Here is a 20,509-nt window from a genome sequence, read left to right as displayed (position 1 = left end):
GAATCACGTTGGACCATCAATTGTTTTTAAATAATAAAATATATAAATTGCGAAAAGTTTAATGTTTTAAGAATCAATTTCAGACCCACATAAGGGCCCCATAGCACGTAGATATTATTAACTACTTAAGATGGATCACCCGGTATAATGTTTATTCAGAGTATGTGCGGTATAGATGAAAACGTTTATCATAAACAAAGCAGCAAGAAACTACGAACAATTTTTTTTTCTATTTAAAATTACGACTACGTTCTACTTCTAAGAACATTTAGTTTGTCCAAATTTCGGCAAAACTGTAAAATAAAAACATTTTTTACAGCGCAATATTGTTAATTTATTTACATAGCAGTTTTTATAATCAAAGCTGATTTCGCAATAAGATAAATTAAACAATCAAGCGTGAATCTCTTTAAATGAATAACAGTATAACAATATGCAAAACATTAGTTTTCCTTTAAACAAATTGTGTAGAACATTTTGAGGCGGTATACTGCATAAAAACCAACACTTAATCTGAATCTAAAAAACAACAATCCTCTTCATAATTTGCAGGTAGTTGGACCTTATATAACTCATAGTTGAACTTCGGTACGGTAATATAACGCAGGCGATAAAATAACGAGATAACGACAGTGGTTTTGTTGTATCAGAATCATTAAGTGTCTTAATAAGTACACGGATAGGTTCTTTTCCCAATAAATCGTGTGTCTACTATAATCAGTTACACGATTTAGTCGTCTGTGATATCATGTAATAAACGCAATATTATGATAACGACCAAAGGGCCCTAACCTAACCTAACACGGATAGACGTTACCAACTGATAGTTTTTAGTGTCTGTTCGTTTCTCACATCTGGTACACCGGGTTTTTAGTAAAAAAAAAAAAAATTAAATTTGTGTAAACTTATAGTCAAAAGTTGTACTTGAGCACAAAACTTAATAGTATCATTCTGCATAGATACACATAAAATTGTTTAAATGATTTGATAAATTTTTTTTAAAGATTTTAGGTGTTTTTGTTAAAATATACGAAATCGGCGAAAACACAGTTTCCCGGAAATTAAAAAAAAACTGTAGTGCCGAATTTTTTTCCCGTTTAATATGTTATAGATACATATGAGTTCCAACTACTAGCAAATTTTCAACCCAAAAGTTTTAAAATTACGGCTAAAAACCCCGAAAAACAAAAAAACTTGTACCCCCCTTAGGGGGGTGGGAAATGGGTATAGTTTAAGTTTGACACAACTGACGTGTGCGGGCATACCAAATAATTATTTCTTATACATTTCAACTCGATCCGACTCTTTTTCTCGAATTTATAGCCAGTAAAAGTTTTAACTTAAAAAATCGTACGGTTTTTTTTTTGTTTTTTCAACTTTTGTCTGTGAAGAATTAAACTTTTTAAACTATTAGCCCCCCCCCCCTAAAGTACCAACTAAATAAAATTTGTGATTTATAGAGTTGCTGTTCGAAGGAATTGGTCTAGTATTAAAAAAGTTACAGTGTATACAGCGAAAAAAAAGCCCACATCAGAGTAAAACCAATACCTGCTCGCTTTGCATCGAAGCTAAAATGATTAGGAGACGGACGAAGTCGATCAGAAGCAAGCGCGAAAGTTCAAACCAGCTAATAGTCGGGTGAATTCCATGTTTTGGGATATAAGGTTGTATGTATTGTCGATTCAAGGACTACAACTAAAACATCTGTAATCAAAAAAGTTATTTCACTCCAATATGCAAGGAAGGTAAAAAAGCAGAATTATTGTCGCAAACTAAATTTTTATCTAAAAATTCAATTGAAAGTATTATTATACGCTGAAGGCAAGGACTTGCTATAATATTTGGTGTGCGAAAATTGTATGATAATTTGTATGGCAGGAAATTTATATTAAAAATCGACCATAATCCATTAATAAACATATTCGGGAGCAAAAGTGTATTCCAATTTATGCAGGTAATCATTTACAACAATAGGCATACGTTCTCTCATCATTTGATTTCGACATTTAATTTGTAAGTTCAGGCAAAAAATTGAACAGTCTACTTAAAGCTTAACGGCTTAAAAATAAAACATGGAACATGTTTTAGCCTGCTGGCTCCTAAATGTTCATGATTTCTGTTCTACAATCTCCTTTCGATTTATGACGGGTGTATAGTCTTAATTATATATTCAGGCCATACGTTTGCATGACGAGGACGACTCGTTATTATTTCGATGGCATCTTATATGTTATTATACGTTTAAAGTAGGCGCGCTTCTTTCGTATTGAAATTTATTGTCGTTATGTTTTATTGTTGTGGGGCTGGAAAGGCCAAAGCTAAAGCATGTTCAATGCTAAAACATAGCTGATTTTTTGACAAGAATTAACTTAGGAGCGTCAAGCTATAATAACTTAAATTATGAATAAAAAACTATATAAAAAAAACCAGTACAGTGGGGTCGGGGCATAGTGGGGACGGAGCATAGTTGGGTCGGGGCATATTGGGAACGGGGAGGTCACAGGTTTACAGGAATTTTTAAATCTGAAAGTGATAAAATCACATCAAAGCGATTTTATCCGAGAGGACTAGTACAGTAGAGTATTGGCATAATGTAATCAAAGCAATGAGGAAACGGAGTGGTCACAGGTCTACAAGAATTATTATAAATAAAAGTGATAAAATTGAATAAAATCGCTTTCAAATAAACGCTTTGATGCTCATTTGTAAATACAGAATCTTCATTTAAAACTTTCTAACTTTGCTGGTTTATACTGTGCTTGGTTTGGACTGTACTGGCTTGAAAATACTAACTACCGATTTGCATCGAAGCGTTTTTTCGAAAGTGATTTTATCACTTTCAGATTTAAAAAATCCTGTAAACCTGTGACCTCCCCGTTCCCAATATGCCCCGACCCAACTATGCTCCGTCCCCACTATGCCCCGACCCCACTGTACTGGTTTTTTTTTTTTTTGCAAAAACTTAGTGGACCAAATAACACATGTACAATGTCTTGTTATATTTTGTTGGAATGGTCGACGATTCATGTTTCAATCGTTTGTACTCCATAGTTTAAATTATAATCGCTTATTATCAATAAAATTAATATTTATGTATTATATACTTCCATTAAAGCAATCTCAAACAAACTATTTATACTTCACAGATTATATTATTTCAAAGCTATATTATACTTCTATTTTACTAGATTGACAATGTACAAAATAAAATGCAACTAAAAAAACCTTTTCATAGATCCTTAAAATGTAAAGGGTGGGATAGTGAAACGGGTTTTTACCATTTAAATACATTAGAAAATCGCCGTTTTACTGCCTCATCCTGTATATTAATTTCTTGTTATTTTCTAAAGAAAAATCGATTTTCTTACATTTAAATTAAAATAAATCGTATACTGGTACTGTGATGGAGAAAACAATAAATTTTACCTACATTTATTACTTATTAGTTAAATATTACTAACATGTATAGCCACTAGCGGTCGGCTGTTGCCTGTTATTTAACAATAACCTATTATGGAGATTTTAAAAATTGTGTTTTTTTAATAATAGCATAGGAGCAGTATCATGATATTAAATGTTCACGAGATCTGATCTAGTCACAAAATAAAGTATTATCATTTATGACTTAATTATTATTAAAATTTATCTTAATAGTAATGGTACATAGTAATAAAATAATGAAATATTTTTTACAAAATTAGAGCTACAAGTTGATAAACTAAAAAAATAAAATTAGCACGAAGCAGATTATCTAATATAAGACAATTTAAACAATCAAGCGTGAATCTCTTTAAATGAATAACAGTATAACAATATACAAAACATAAGTTTTCCTTTAAAAAAATAGTGTAATAAAAAAAACATTTTGAGGCGATATACTGCATAAAAACCAACACTTAATCTGAATCTAAAAAACAACAATCCTCTTCATAATTTGCAGGTAGTTGGACCTTATATAACTCATAGTTGAACTTCGGTACGGTAATATAACGCAGGCGATAAAATAACGAGATAACGACAGTGGTTTTGTTGTATCAGAATCATTAAGTGTCTTAATAAGTACACGGATAGGTTCTTTTCCCAATAAATCGAGTGTCTACTATAATCAGTTACACGATTTAGTCGCCTATGATATCATGTAATAAACACAATATTATGATACCGATCATTGGACCCTAACCTAATCTAACACGGATAGACGTTACCAACTGATAGTTTTTAGTGTCTGTTCGTTTCTCACATCTGGTACACTGGGTTTTTAGTAAAAAAAAAAAAATGAACTTTGTGTAAACTTTAAGTCAAGAGTGGTACTTGAGCACAAAACCTAATAGTATCATTCTGCATAGATATAAATAAAATTGTTTTAATGATTTGATCAATTTTTTTTAAAGATTTTAGGTGTTTTTGTTAAAATATACATAATCTGCGAAAACACAGTTTCCCGGCAATTAAAAAAAAACTGTAGTGCCGAATTTTTTTCCCGTTTAATATGTTATAGATACATATGAGTTCCAACTACTGGCAAATTTTCAACCCAAAAGTTTTAAAATTACGGCTAAAAACCCCGAAAAACAAAAAGCTTGTACCCCCCCTAGGGGGGCGGGAAATGGGTATATTTTGAATTTGACAAAACTGACGTGCGCGGGCTTACCAAATAAATATTTTTTAAACATTTCAACTCGATCCGACTCTTTTTCTTGATACTATAGCCAGTGAAAGTTCTAACTTAAAAACTCGTACGGTTTTTTTTTTTGTTTTTTCAACGTTCGTCTATGAAGACTTAAATTTTTCAACTTTTACCCCCCCCCAAAGTACAAACTAGACAAAATTTGTGATTTATAGAGTTGCTATTCGAAGGAATTGGTCTAGTATTAAAAAAGTTACAGTGTATACAGCGAAAAAAAAAGCCCACATTAGAGTAAAACCAATACCTTCTCGCTTTGCATCGAAGCTAAAAGTTGTATCATCCAATAAAGTCATTACTGCTATTTATAATTCACGATTGTATTTTAAACATTTATACAGTTAATCTAATCCGGTTGTTTTATTTATCTATAACAGAAAAAAACATTACATATCCAAAAACAAATTAAATTGACCAATCGATCAATTCAAAATATAGTATTAAGATTAAGCCAATAGCTCGTATGCACCTGTTAGCTACCGTATTAATGTGATAAACAAAACATAGAGGACAATCTCTAATAGAGAAAACTCGTTTTATTCGATTATCACGAAGTAAGAAATCATGCAGGAAAGATTTACAGCTTCTGCAAAAAATAACATAATATCCAAGGAGATGAGCCCAGTCAAGAAATAAAATAGCATTAGTTTGTAGGATTTAATGGTCCGCAGATAAAGCAATACTTATGAAAATATAAATGTCGTCTACATTTATATATATTCATATATGAAATGATTCAACCGGCTCTTCAATAATATATCAAACAACAAGAACTAGTATCGTAATTTGTCTGTCGGGTCATAAGTATTTGTTAACATAAAACGTCAACTTTGTAATTTTGGTTGTATTAGCAGGCATAGGTTGTACTGGAACATATATTTAAAACAAATATAAAGTTATTTGAACCCAAATGTTATATTATCCATAACAGTCACTCTAAAAATAAAATTACTTACACCAACTAATAAGTGTTTTTAAAATTTACGTAATTGTCAATAATGTGTAAACAAAATTATGTATAAAGAAAATTTGATTGTTAAATCAAATCATAAGTTTTTTTCTACATCTAATGAATAACTTTGTAATTACTTTGGTTACTCTCATCAGCCGCCAAAATACCTGTAAAAATAATTTAGTTATTAAAATTCGGTTTGCCGTATTTATCCATAACAGTTTCAATTAATCAATTTCAAATATATCGTTAATATTAATTAACTATTTAATAACTTTGTATTTACTTTTAGGTTTACCAGCAGCGATACCTGAAACAAGAATTTAAACAATATTACAGCTACTTAAACCAGGTTGTTATATTTATCTATAAAAGTTACTCGAAAAATCAATTAACTTTGACTAATTAATTAATGCAAAACTTTTTATAAACATACAATTAATCTCTAGCAAGTTGCAACGTTTGAAAAAATGCATTCTTCATAATAAATTGTATAATAATCTAATTTTTTTATGTGTATTAATTCTGTCTTTTACAAAAGTTCTTGTGAACTATTATTCCTTGATGAACCTAAATGTATTCCGTGTACATTAAAATTGTTTAAAAATTTGTTTGAAATACTAATAAATATACTAATCTAATCTTTTTGTAAATTATTTGATTTCACGCTTAAAAATTGTTTACTAAAAGTATTCACCTATAGTTTCGAATATTTTCGGTTGCAAAATATATTTTTCTGTCGACATGGCATCTAAATTTGAAAAAAAAATAATCTCGTATTTATTATTTTGTAATAGAAACCAATATTATACATATAGTTCTGTGTGAAGCATTATAAATAAACAATTTAAAATATAGGTTTGTGTAAAATATAGGTTAATATGGTAATTGTTTACGTTGTAGAAATTAATATTTGTGTGTATCTGCATATTCTGAAATTAAAGCGAAAACTTTGAATATTTAATGATTACCAAAAGACTGCGAGGAAATATTATTAAGGAATTATTACCCGGTACAGTGAACATTTCATTATAATCTTCTAAAATTAGCAATACAAAAATTAATAGTATTGAATTTAATTTTCTATTCTATCATAAACTAAAGTAGAAAAGTTAAGAAAAAATAATATGTGTATTAATAATTCGGAACAAAATATTAAGCTATATTTTATTAAATACATTTGAAACCTAATGATATGACAACGGCTGAATTTAATCATATGGGGGAGTAGAACAAGATAAAATAAGATCATTATCACTGAACATTAGCGTTAACCCTTTTACTGTCCTGGACTTGCTATAATGCTTCAATCAATTAAATAACTACGAAATCTTTTTCTAGGATGGCGATGTTTGGGACGTGTTGCAGTGTGTAATACACAATGGCGGTAAAAGGGTTAAAGATACATTTTTGTTTTTTTTATGTACATTAATAGTTATAGGTTAATTTATAAAAAATACAGGTTCCACTTATAGTCAGTTAGAAAAATTTATAAAAAACAGTACAGTGGGTTCGAGGCATAGTAGGTCATAGTTTTACAGACATTTTAAAATCTGAAAGTGATAAAACCACTTTCGAAATAACGCTTCGATGCAAATCGGTGGTTAGTATTTTCAAGCCAGTACAGTCCAAACCAAGCACAGTATAAACCAGCAAAGTTAGAAAGTATTAAATTGATGTGCATTATTTACAAATAAGCATTAAGCGTTTATTTGAAAGTGATTTTATTCAATTTTATCACTCTTATTTATAATAATTCCTGTAGACCTGTGTCTCCCCGACCCACTATGCCCCGAACAAAATTTGCTCCGTCCCCATTATGCCCCGACCCCACTGTACTGGTGTTTTTAAGATTTTAGGTGTTTTTGTTAAAATAGACGTAATCTGCGAAAACACAGTTTTCCGGCAATTAAAAAAAACTGTAGTGCCGAATTTTTTTTCCGTTTAATATGTAATGAATACATATGAGTTCTAACTACTGACAAATTTTCACTTCAAAGGTCCTAAAATTACGACTAAAAAACTAAAAAAACTTAAACCCCCTCTAGGGGGTTGGGAAACGGATTTAATTTATATTTGATACAATTCACGTGTGCGGGCATACCAAATAAGTATTTTTTATACATTTCAATTCAATCCGACTCTTTAAAATAAACTCCAACTTTTTTATGATATAATCAAAATTGAAAAATGTTTTGGACGAAAAAGTCCTTAAATAATGAATTATATTTATATATTTTTATTTTTTATTTTAAGACTAATTAAAAGTACAAGATGAAAAATAGGTTGAACTTGAGTTGTATTTTAAAGATACAAAATCAAAAATTTGAATACAATTTTGCATCATGGTAGTGCATTTAAAATTCAATATATTGTATTGTTGTTATTTTGTTTACAAAGCTGTTTTTTAGCATCGATGCTGAGCTAGTATTCCTATTATGTGTGATTATTGGACCTGGAAACACGATAACATGTTTTACTATGGCCCGATTTACTTTAGGTATGTCGAATTGCTTATATGATGTCGACCTATAAAATGCAATATAAATATGTTTTTGTGAATTTATTAACATACGCAACATAGTCATTGTTCGTTTTGACTAACATATTTACATTATTCTTAAACGTAGTTTTAACGTTTTACTAACCAGTTATTATATTTACAAAAACAAAAGCCATCGTTGAGGCGGGGGGACATATTAGACATAAGGAGTATTAGCCATTAGGTATGAATCACTATATATTCAATACATTTTTTTTATAAACATGTTATTTGGTTTTATAGGTTTCTGCGATAATAACAATACTACAAATATGTATACATACAGGCCCTGTACTTATTACAGGGTGATTTTTTTTTATCATAGGCCACTTAATATCTCATAGGGTTAAATAAGAAATTACATTTTTTTTTATGTTGTTTTTATACATTGTACCAAATCTTAATTTTTCAAATTTTTTTTAGTTCGACCTCTTCCTTACTTAGTTTTTCTTTAAAGCGCCTTTTTAAACTTAAACGGTAACGCATATATTCCATAAGCTTTTTAAATTTAGAAAACGTTCAAAAAATTTGAATGGTTGATAACCAGTTTTGGACAAGTATTTTTTAAGTGATGAGAGTTTAGAAAACAGGGTGGAAAATGAAGTGGGTTGGGAAAATTCCGGCAGTTAAAAAAAATACTACACTCCACCTTTCCTCCTGCACTGATAAAAAAAAATCATGTACAGGGTCCGGCAAAAAAACCTCCCTTATTTAGAAATGGCACTGTGTGAGTTGTGGTGGTGGTACAACGGTGGAGGGGGTATCGATCGATAGCTGTATACATGCCATTTTCTTCTGACCTAACCTAAACCAATTGCTAGGAATCATGATGAGGGAGAAGTCTGGTTCCAACAAGACGGTGCCACAGGTTACACTTCGCGGCGCTCCCTAGCAATCTTGAGAGAGGTGTTTCCTGGACGTCTTCTCTCTTTGCGAGGAGACATCACCTAACCGCCAAAGTCACTTGATTTATCCCCTTGTGGTTTGGCGACTTAAGAAGGCAATCGAACAGGCAGTGGCTGCCATTACACCGGAAATGACACGAAGAGCTATGGCCATTCTCGAAAGTTAAAAGTGTAACCTGTGGTACCGTCTTGTTGGAACCAGACTTCTCCCTTATCATGGTTCCTAGTAAACTGGTTTAGGTAAGGTCAGAAGAAAATGGCATGTATACAGCTATCGATCGATACCCCCTCCACTGTTGTACCACCACCACAACTCATACAGTGCCATTTCGAAATGAGGGAGGTTTTTTTGCCGGACCCTGTATATAATACATATTAGCTAACTTGTATGTATATATAGTTAAGCGACCTTTGCATTAACATGTTTTTATGTGATTACGAACAATAAATAACAAGCACCCATGTGAACTAAGTGATACAGTGTGTAAAATATGTGTCTTACATAAGATGGATCACTCGGTATAATGTTTATTTAGAGTATGTGCGGTATTGATGAAAACTTTTAACATACACAAAGCATCAAGAAACTACGAACAATGTTTTTTTTAATTTTAAATTACGAATACGTTCTACTTCTAAGTAAGTTTTGGTTGTCCATATTTCGGCAATACAGTGAAATAAAAACATGTTTTGCAGCGTTGTTAGTTTATTTACAAAGCTATTTTTTTTAGCATCGATGCCGAGCTAGTAGAATTCCTATGATGTGTGTTTTTTTGTATCTGCTAACAAGTTACCATAATATAGTATGGCCCAATTTACTTTAGAAATCCGAAATTATATGTGATTTGGTGACTATGGAGGGTCAAAAGTAAAAAAGTCAACTTCTTCACCACCAGAACGGAAAAAAACCTTTAAAAAAAGGTTGTCGGTTTTTCAACTTTTTATAACTTAGCGAAAAACTGTTGAATCGAGTCAAAAATGTAAAGAATGTTTATCAAATAACCTAAAATCTAAATTTCAATATTTCTGCACTCCTTTGCAGGATTTAATTTTTAATAAACGGTATTTGGTATGAAAATTGATTTAATATACAATTTTAATAGTATTACTTACTTATGACCTTGATGTATAGTGAAATAGGACTAATGGATTAAATATTATCGAAGGTCTATAAGCTGAAAAAATATGAAAATTAGAAAGTTATATTGAAAGTGTACAATTAAACTACCTTTGAAGTTTTGATAATATTACTTACTTAAACAACTTCAATGATAGTTAAACCGAATGCTTCAAAGGCTTTTTTACGACTTGTCGAATAGAATTTTTTTTGTCGACGGAAACAATGCAATGTAAATAGGTTTTTCAGAATTGTTTTTGCGAATACTATTAACATAAGCAACATAGTCATTTTTTTGTTTTGACTAACATATTTACATTATTCGGAAGCCGAGTTTAAATTTTTACGAACCAGTTATTGAAATAACAAAAACAAAAGCCATCGTTGAGGCGGTGGGGCATACGGACACGGGGAGTATTTGGTATGAATCTCTTTATTTTCATTACATTTTTTTTATAAACATGTTATTTGGCATTATAGGTTTCTGCGATAATAAAAATACTACATGTATACATACAGGGTGATTTTTTATCATAGGCCACCTAATATCTCATAGGATCGGCCATGTCCACATTACTCCATGTTTGCGTGACTTCACAATAACATGGTATTTGCGGGTAGTTTTATTTTGCCAAATGTAAATAGACAAAAAAGTCAAACTAATATTGACAATACGAATAGCAGTATTAGCCGCGCTTAGTGCACAGCCTACAATATCACTGAGAGCCGTTTCAGGTACCTACTAAAAAAATATTTAAGAAAAGTGAAACATTAGTTATTTAATATTTTCATTAAGGAAATGTTAGTCTTAACTTATTCATCTGTACAGCGTATAGCGAAACAAAATAAGTTTCATGCTTACAGATACATTTATGTTCAGCACTTGCAGTTTAGTGGTTTTAACGTCATATTGAGTATGTTGCCAAAATAGTTATCAAATTGGAAGAAGAACCGTCATTTTTGTCCAATATATTGTGGACTGATGAGGCGAAGATTTATAATAATGGTACTGTTCATTCGCACAACAGACATTTCTGGAGCGATACGAACCCACACTGTATTTCGCAAAAAAAAACTCAAGTGCGTTGAAGCGTCAATGTGTGGTGTGGCATCATTGACTGTCATATAATTGGTCCTTATTTTTATCAAGATAATCTTAATGCTAGGAAATATCTAGAGTTTTTGAAAAACGATTTACCATCACTTTTGGAAAATTTACCGCTCCAGAAGCGGCTAAATATATTTTGGTAACAAGACGGAGCTCCAGTCCATAATTCGAAAACTGTACAAAATTACTTATCTAATACATTTGGTAGTTGATGGATGGGTACGAAGAGCGAAGGTATACCAGATCACCTGATTTAACAGTCATGGATTTTTATTTTTGGGGCTTCCTTAAGAACGAAATTTATAAAACCCCCATAGTTGATGTAGACACTTTAAAAATAGAATAAAACATATATATTCAAATATACCGGACACGATTTTGAAAAAGGTAACAACTGATGAGGTAAAAAAAAGGTTATCACTTTGTTCGGATACGAATGGACAACATTTTGAGCATTATTACAAACATAAATAACTTAACTTTTATTTTTTGTGTTGAAAAATCGTATTGTTGACTTAATTTTCACATAGTTCAACTAATAAAATCTGTGATAACAATTATGCACAAGCATTGACGGCTACAGCTACACTCTGTATTAATTCGGCAATGTGTTTATAAAAAATTAAAATATAAAAAAATAGTCAAAAATTTATGTTATAAGACTGTTGCGTGAGTACCACGGTTATGGTTGCTGTGGTTAAATAACTATTCCATAGATTTGATACCATATTATTTACGGTCAACCGTTCGTGCCCAGTATGTTTGAATAGTTCGATAAAAACTATCATATAAAACTAAAACGTAAAGCACATAACCTCAGGCTCCATCAACTCAGACAACTACTAAAATTAAAACTACCCCTTAATATAAAACTCCTCATTTATAAGCAATTAATTCGGCCTTCTATGACCTACGGTATCCAGTTATGGGGTGCAGCAAAAAAGTCAAATATTCAAACCCTTATGTCCTTTCAATCAATAGCTCTTTGCCTCATTACTAATGTCCCATGGTATGTTAGCAACCGAACCCTTTACTACGACTTAAAAATTCCAACAATACTTGATCTAGCTACCCAACTCTATAAAAACTTCCACAACAACACTTTCAATCACCAAAGTCCACTAATATTTAAATTATCTTCCCTCAATCTTTCTGACAACCCACCACGCCGCCTTAAGCGTAAATGGCCCAGACATCTTCTCAACCCAAATGTAAATATATAAATAAAAGCCACATCACACACTAGTTTAATAAAACATTAATTTACACATTTGAATAAGTGTCAATGGACGCCCCATTCGATTAAGTCGTCCAGCGTTGTAAATACATTAGCCCTAAATTTTACCTATTGTAATATATACTAATACAGATTGTAAATATTTTCAATTAAAAAAAAAAAATCTTTTATTGGGTCTTCCGTCTGGTTATTGTCGGTTATCGGATAATTCGTACATAAATATTGCGGTCAAAATAAAACCATAAATAAGCATTAATAATAATAATTCTCAACAAATGTGTTTAAAATCGTGAGTTTATTTTAGAATTTATTTATTTTATCTTGCATATGACAAACAGCTGATGATTATAAAGATAATAATGATAATTAAACAACAATACCACATAATAATAACAATAAATAAATATATTCAAAATAAAATAAACTAGTGCAATGTGCAATAATTATTTATTTATTATATAAACTCAAGTGGAATATTTAAATTCTGTTGTAGTTGTGCAGTTGGTGTTTCTGTTTTACTATCAATGTCGTTTGCTTTTACTTGATAAAATTTGTTATTAAATGGTTTGTATTTTACAGTATTTTCGACTTTATCCCCTAATAGTAATTGTGCTTCACAAACATCACTATTGTTTGTATGAGACGTGTTTGAAGTCATTTTTAGACTAACCCATATTCCAATCAAAACACAAATCTTTTGAACACGACTCTGGCCACAATTCTGGCCACCCAAAATAAGAAACTCAGCTAAAAAATCAAAAAACAGTTGTTAAAAATAGGCATATTTATCCTATTGGCCATCTTTTTCCTTTTAGTGCACGACACACATGAAGGGTTCAGTGGATAAATGTGTTAACTGACATTTTTGAAATTGTTCAGGAACGCCACTTTTGAAACTAAATATTACACGAAAGCTATGGAACTTTTGTATATTCAATAGACAAAATAACTTAAAAGAGAAAACATATCGGTCTAGAGATCCTCTATACTATACTATAACACTATAACCCTTTTATTTGTACAATAAAATGCATTTTCAAAAAAAATGTTAGTTAATACCTTTATCCATTGACCCCTTCAAATACTAAACGTAATTAATACAAGTTATACAATTATTTATATAATATGTAAATTAGAAAAAATCTCAGCTTCCTGAAAAAAATTATGTTTTTATTTTTAGTAGCAGAGTCATAAAAATGAGTTTATAATTTATAAATTTTTTTGAGTTGCCAAAAGTTTAAGATTTTTTTTTAGAAAATTGAAAAATTTTACATTAAATATGTAAAATTCATGCCGGAGACCCTACAAATATGCTTAGAAAAACAAAAAACGAGGTGAAAATTCATGGAAAAAAGCGACCACAATAATCAATATAATTGAAATAATTATAAGTAAAAATAAGATAATTTCACGTTTAAGATAATTTTGAGTGATCGATAACTCTTTGGGAATAGTTTTCTTTAAAGTTATTAACATAACGGAAGGGAGGGAAAATTAATTTAAAACTAATTATCCAAAACTAGTTCTCGTCTAACAACTTTCAGCAAACTATTCTTGTTATTAGAGCTCTTGAAAAAAATTTAAATGTTATATAAAATATTATATATGTTAGTAAATATTATAAAATAACAAAAACTAAAGTGTCTCAAAAAAAAAAACCACAAATTTTTAATTAGTTAACAAATATTGGTTGTGTTAAGTAGCCTATAAACTATTCGGTTATTAATGCAGTAAAAAATGTATGTTGTTAAAAATAAATAGCATTAATACTCTATATTTATATAATCACCTAGTATTTGGTACATGTATTATAAGATTTCCAGTAATATCTCTTCTCGCCTTTCCAAGTTTGTTCAATTGTGAAGTTTCAATACCAGTATAAATGTATGTATGAGTAACTCGTTTTAAAATATAATAATTATTAATATATTCGTATTATTTTAAAATTTAATGTCCTAATAAGTACTGAATGGAAGGAACGAAAAAATATATGGTAATTAGAATATAAGGAGAATTAATGGAGCCCAAAAAGGGATGAACAAATAAAATAGAGTACAGCGTTAGTCCGATGATCAACAAAGGTAAAGAAGCTATGTTATGAAAAGTGCGGACAGTGATGTAGTCGTGAGAGGATGCAGTATTTTTAGTAAAAAAGCGATATAGGCAAAAATGTATTCTGTATTCGCTCAATTTTTATCGGGTCCTTTGTTTAAAATAGTGTTAAATTACTACTCCATTTAAGAACCCTTAAATGAAGTCTCCCCAACTTAAAGTCAATTATTGTACGAATAGGAAAATATACAAGGCAAATTTTATTTTTCAAACAAGCCATCAGCTCTATTTACAACTAACTTGTAGCTTTGTAAATTCTATTGTAATTGGCATCATGCGCAGTACCACCTGTAACAAAACAACAAATTAATTATACAGTTAGTCAAACCTGTTTGATATATTTATCCATAACAGTGATGAAAATGAGAATAATATGAACAATTATTAATGAATGCAAAATATAGTATTAACATAGAACCCATGTCTTTTAAGACCCTTTTAGATACCGCATAAGATGTTAAAAAAGTTATTAAGAACTTTTAAACTTTTAAATAAGAAACGTTACTAACAATATGAGTCAAGTATGGATTTTGTCTGTCAAGTTATAAATATTCGTAAACTTAAAACGTCTTGACAACAAATAATTGTTACCTAGTTTATAATTATTGTATTTAAATAAAATGTTAAAAAAGTAAATACACCGTTCAAAATATATTAACTAATTTATAATACATTAATATAATAGTCGATCTATGTATTTAATTATACCCAAATAAATTGTACTTTATTGTAATTACTGTATCAATAAAGCCATAAAATATATTTATAACTAGCGAATAATTTTGTAATTATTTGTGCTTGTACTTGAAACAGCAGGCAGAGGAATTTCTGTAACATAAATATAAAACAATTAAACACTTATTTGAACCCAGTTGTTATATTTACACATAACAGTCACTCTAAAAATAAAATTACTAAGACCAACTAATCGAAGCTAAATGTATTATTAACATAAAATAACTAGCAACGTTTGAATAAAAGCCTTTAACACTCTACATTTTATAATAATATATTATGGTCAAAATTGTGTATACAAAAAAAAATATTAAAAAAATGTTATCTTTTAAACATACAATAAGTTTTATTTACTACTAACGAATAACATTGTATTTACGTTGCTTTTCATTATCATGCGGAGCACAACCTGTAACAAAAAAAACATTCAATTATATAGTTAATCAAACCCGGTTTGTATTTATTATTTTGGTATTTTTTTATAACAGTTTCAATTAATCAATGCTGAATAAAGTATAAATATAGAGCCGCTATTGCCCCCCCCCCCACTCTAGAAACAAATTTAAATGTATGTGTAATACTATAAAATAAATAAATTAAAGTATCTATGAATAAAAACCACAAGCTATCAATATAGTTTTAAAAAATTTGATTGTGTTATCCATAAAGAATCATGCTGTTATAAAAAGTAACATCTTTAAAATTGTAAATTTATATTTACCTACCTAACATTTTACAACCTTGTTTAAGATAACTTTTCGCCAATCCTCCAAGTTTGATGCCTTTTGTAGTTTCTTTACCTTAAAATAATATAATACAACTATAAAATCATAATATTATATATAAGATTGTTAAAATTACAATATTCAAAATTATATTTGTATTTATATATGATATTGATATTAAAAGTCTTTATACGCATTCATTACACAAATAACGCATAAAAAGTACAATATATGAAGAAAAATACACAGTATTATAAGAAGTATAATACAAAGATAGAAAATATATGATATGTAACATTATACAAAACAGAAAATTACAATAAAAATAACTTGAGCTAAAAATAAGTATAAACAAGAAAATTGGCACTGTGCAATTTGCTATGAATACGATGGTTGCGACCAAAGGAAAATGTGATAGTAATAACACTATTTTCTTATTCATTTTATGTTTTGTGTTATCCCTCATACTATTATATAACAAATAGGCGACTAAGAAAATTCTATATTTCACTTACAAAAGATACTGTCTACTCAAAGTAAATTAAAATTATTTACATGTCTAATAAGTTCGGTGAATTTAACAAAAAAAAAAACGATTGACTGACACCAAATGTCGTCTACATTTATATATATACATATATGATATGATTCAACCGTCTCTTCAAAAACATATCTAACAACAAAAACTATTATCCTATTTTATCTGTCAGGTCATAAGTGTTTGTTAACATAAAAAGTGATCCATCTATTACGTAAAAAAATTGTTTTTGTGGTAAAATGTTAAAAATTGATAACAAAATAATGTATAAAGAGCATTTGATTGTTCAATAAAATCATAAGTTTTTTCTATTACTAATGAATAACTTTGTAATTACTTTGGTTACTCTCATCAGCCACCGGAATACCTGTAAAAACAATTTTAAAAAATAATTTAGTTATTCAAACTCGGTTTGCTGTATTTATTATCCATAACAGTTTCAATTAATCAATTTCAAATATAGCGTTAATATTAATTAACTTTTGAATAACTTCGTATTTACTTTTAGGTTAGTCAGCAGCGATACCTGAAACAAGAATTTAAACAATATTACAGCTACTTAAACCAAGTTGTTATATTTATCCATAACAGTTACTCAAAAAATAAAATAACTTTGACCAATTAATTAACGCAAAACTTTTTATTAACATAAAATTAATCTCTATCAAGTTGCAACGTTTGGAAAAATGCATTCTTCATAATTAATTGTATAATAATCTGGTTTTTTTATGTGTATTAATTCTGTCTTTCACAAAAGTTCTTGTGAACTATTATTCCTTGATGAACCTAAATGTTTTCCGTGTACATTAAAATTGTGTAAAATTTGTTTGAAATACCAATAAATGTACTAATCTAATATTTTAGTAGATTGTTTGCTTTCACGCTTAATAAATTGTTTACTAAAAATATTCACCTATAATATCGAATATTTTCGGCAAAGTATTTTTTTCTGTCATTATGGTTTCTAAATTTAAAAAAAATATAAACATATATTATGTACATATTTTCGCGTATTAAAAACTAATATTGTAAATGTAATTCTTTGTGAAGCATTATTAATATTGAATTTGAAATACATAGAAGTAAGAATTGATTACCTTGTAGAAGGTTTTAGTTGTGAGTTTCTGCAAGTTCTGAAATTATAGCGTTAACGTTGTATACATAATGGTTATTAAAAGACTGCGTGGTAATATTATAATATAATTATAAAATTATTACCCGGTACAGTGAACATTTGATTATAATTCTCTGAAATTAGCAACACAAAAATTAATCGTAGTGAATTTAATTTTCTATTTTATCAAAAACTAAGTAGAAAAGTTAAAAAAAAAAAATATTTGTATTTGTTATTGGGAACAAAATACTTAGCTCTATTATATTAAATTCATTTGAAACCTAATGACATGACAACGACTAAACTTAATTATATGGGGGGGGGGGAGGGTAGAACATGGTTTATTTTACCTTTCTTAAAATAAGATACTTTACCGACTACCCCTGTTGGGGTAAATTGTCAATTTCTAGAGTCAGATGTGCTCATAGTAAATTATAGTAACTTTAAGTGAAGGCTCGTGGCCATGTGCAATAGTGCACAGACTCAATCGAGAATATTAAACTACCACTTTAAGAAGATGCTACTACTCTCATGTTTTTGGAAACACTGTACTATGAATGCAAACTCATATTTTAATACCATAAAAATGCATGGATAGCATCCTCTAAATTCTTAAATAAATTTATATTTAATTTACAAATTATTGGACACTTAGTCAATCATTGCACAACAACTATATATTAGTGTATTAATTATTATCTTACTTTCAAATGTATTATTTTCATCTGCAGTAGCTTTCCGGAGTTGCAAGTCTGTAGTAAATGTTTTTAAAAAATAGGTATGGATGAAATTCGCAAAATTTAAGAAACACAAAGTTATTCTGTACGATTATAAAATGTTACTAACTTGAAATTGCAACCATCTCTATGTAGTCCACTGTAAAGAAAAGTTAAATATTATTTTTTTTTCGAATTTTATCTACCCTGTGATGGTAAGTATGAAAATAAAATACTTACTTATACTTATATCTGCCATCGATATGACATTTACGCAGATTAAGGATATCAAAATGTAGGAAGTTTTCATTTTCATCTGGAAAGATAAATGTTAGGATAATTCGAGTTAATTTCAATTACTTGGGTGGAATTTTTTTAAAATATATGATATAGTTGAATCGTGTGTATTTTGAGACGGTGTAGTTAGAGGTCGATTCATAAAAAATACAGGTTTCACCTAAAGTCAGTTAGATGTATTTATTAAAAATAATAAAAACATTTTTATGATTTAATAGAAATAGAACAATGTTTTGGACGGAAAAGTCCTTAGAAAATTAACTATATATATAAGTAGTATATAGTTGGGTGAGGATCATCCTCTCTTATCAGTGATCCTCGAGGATGATCCTCCTTTATCAAAAAAATTGTTATCAATTTTGTTATCAGTGATAAGAAAAAATTTGGCGGTAAAAATGTGGGTATCCATGTGGTATAACGGATTGTTATCAGTGATAAGAAAAAATTTGGCGGTAAAAAATGTTGGTATCCAAGTGGTATAACAGATTGTTATCAGTGATAAGAAAAAATTTGGCGGGGAAAAAATGATGTGGTATAACAGATTGTTATTAGTGATAAGAAAAAAATGTTGGTATCCATGTGGTGTGATAGATTTAGCTATAATGTGTTGATAATAATACAACGGTCGTTTTGATGGCGTACTAGGCCCAGTTGACCAAAGTGAGCTGAGTCAAATATTACAGCTAAACTTTGGACAACTAAGTTTAGACAAACCATGATGCGTCCAATGATTATAATGCATAGACTGAGGGTGTACACAGCAGATGGTTGCAACAGCGCGCGCGCGGTTTTTAAAACGATATGATTGGACAACGGCAAACGGATGATGGCTGTGTGGAAATGCGTATAAATACTGTAAAGAATACGGTACAAACAGTGACCAGTTCAGCGCACATAAGAAAACTTCCAGTGGTGGTGGTGGTTGTGATGAATAAAGCAAACTACAACAACAACAACAACGTAGAGGTGAGTGATAAAATAATAATAACTCGATTGTCGGTTGCATTATTATAGTTAAAACTTTTTCGACAGATGAATGTAATTACAAGCAACCTGCTCAATCAAAAAAGCGACGATTGGCTCAAGACGCATCGGCAGCATATATCAGAATTGCAGATTAACGTACCGTACAAAGTGTTGGGCTTCAAATCGGTGAAAACGAAATTTAGCAGTTTCACGCCGGTGGTCGTAGTGCAAATGGGCTTTGAAAAACCGTTGGAAGTGTATTTGCCACCGAGGTATGAAATGAGCGAAGACGAGATAAGAAGAGGCGTCGATCCGAATTTGAAACTACGATACCGTGGGAAAATGCCAGGGACTAACGTACATGATATTGTATTTGAATAAAAAAAAAAATGTAATTTACAATCGTTGAATAAAAAATTGTGTGTGGGCATCTTTACAAAACATTGTATTTTGTTTTAAACCACCGAGTACTAGGTAAAAAATAATAATAATTTAACGATGCGATAGAACGTCCTATTCGGACCGGTGAGCGTGTATAACTGTAGGGGTCATCATCGTACGACATGTGTACAGACGTCGTCGGTTGATGCGTATGCAAAAAAAAAAACCAGGTGTCAGCAGTCCTATATGGACCGGTGAGCGTGTATAACTGTAGGGTCATCATCGTACGACATGTGTACAGCCGTCGTCGGTTGATGTGTATGCAAAAAAAAAACTAGGTGCCTGCGGGGTAAACATTGTACGACGACGATGCGAACACA

General features: G+C 29.9%; 1 protein-coding gene across 1 annotated transcript in view; it reads right to left on the bottom strand.

Moving 5' to 3' along the window:
* Nucleotides 1-20,509, bottom strand: part of LOC126837486 (uncharacterized) — a 162,886-nt gene that overhangs the window by 13,790 nt on the left and 128,587 nt on the right. The gene's annotated exons all lie outside the window — the stretch shown is intronic.

Source organism: Adelges cooleyi, unplaced genomic scaffold, assembly GCF_023614345.1.
Source record: "Adelges cooleyi isolate 19-005CV unplaced genomic scaffold, UGA_ACOO_1.1 ACOO_flye_CR_arks_rails_tigmint_CR_PRNA_25, whole genome shotgun sequence".
In the NCBI taxonomy this organism is placed as follows: Eukaryota; Metazoa; Arthropoda; class Insecta; order Hemiptera; family Adelgidae; genus Adelges; species Adelges cooleyi.
This window is presented reverse-complemented; position numbering and strand designations above follow the sequence as displayed.